Source organism: Simochromis diagramma, unplaced genomic scaffold (genome assembly GCF_900408965.1).
Source record: "Simochromis diagramma unplaced genomic scaffold, fSimDia1.1 OVJJ01000441.1, whole genome shotgun sequence".
Lineage (NCBI taxonomy): Eukaryota > Metazoa > Chordata > Actinopteri > Cichliformes > Cichlidae > Simochromis > Simochromis diagramma.
Window position 1 is genome coordinate 22,385 of NW_024387265.1, and position 914 is coordinate 23,298.

Consider the following 914-nt stretch of genomic DNA (forward strand, 5'->3'; position numbering starts at 1 on the left):
TTGTTTTCTTTTTTCTTTCTCAGCAGGTGATCCAGGTGATCGATATGATCTTTTTTTTCTGCTCATTCTGTTGGTTTTGTCTTTTGCCCTTCTCCCCGTCCCTCTTCTCAGCTGTTCTCTCTTCCCTCTTTCTTTCTCCCCTTCTTTCCCCCAGTCAAGTCTGTCCCATATTCAGTAAGTGAAAATAAATAAACTAGAAGGTGAATCAATGGACCATTACGGCAAGGCTGGGTGGTCAATTTGGTAAAGTAAATCCGTTGGGCATCTTTCTTTGCCTTTAGACAACAATTCTGATGCAAAAGAGCCAAACGGGACAGGCAAAAAAAAAAAAAGAACTCTGGCAGGTGTAACGTGTGTAACTTCCACTGGACAAGCTGGACTATAAAATTAATTACATCATGTTTAGACCTGTCACTCTGTAAGGACACAGAGCTGGGTGGAGGTCCAGACTGGTTCCTGTGAATAATGATGCAGCAGTGATGTGAGTGCTGAGCTGTGACATGGAGAAGAGTCATGCACAGTTAGAGATGGTCATCTCACCTCTCTGCAGCAGACACAGGCTGGACTTTAAAATTAATGGGACGATCTTCAGACCAGTCACTCTGTAAGGACACAGAGCTGGGTGGAGGTCCAGACTGGTCCTGTGATAATGATGCACCAGTGATTGTGATTGCTGAGCTGTGCGGGAAGAGTCATGGACAGTTGAGATGGTCATCTCACCCTGAGCTTTGGTCTGGCTCTCATGTTCCCCCACACAGAGTGCTTTTAGAGGGGACTCCCCCTCTCTGTCCTCACACTGATCCTGCGCCAATTCAGCTCACACACACTTTCTACCTGCAGAGGACAACACAATCATCATGTGCACCAGCTGAAATCCTCCTTTCATCATGTGTGCTGTCCAAATATCAGCTGCT

The 914-nt window shown here is 46.1% G+C and overlaps 1 long non-coding RNA gene across 1 annotated transcript; it reads right to left on the bottom strand.

Moving 5' to 3' along the window:
* Positions 1-247: 247 nt before the first annotated feature.
* LOC120715427 lies at positions 248-751 on the bottom strand. The gene is made up of 3 exons (XR_005691632.1): positions 721-751; positions 541-641; positions 248-456 (listed from the first exon to the last, which is right to left on the bottom strand). It is a non-coding gene; the product is annotated as an uncharacterized LOC120715427 (long non-coding RNA).
* Positions 752-914: the final 163 nt, after the last annotated feature.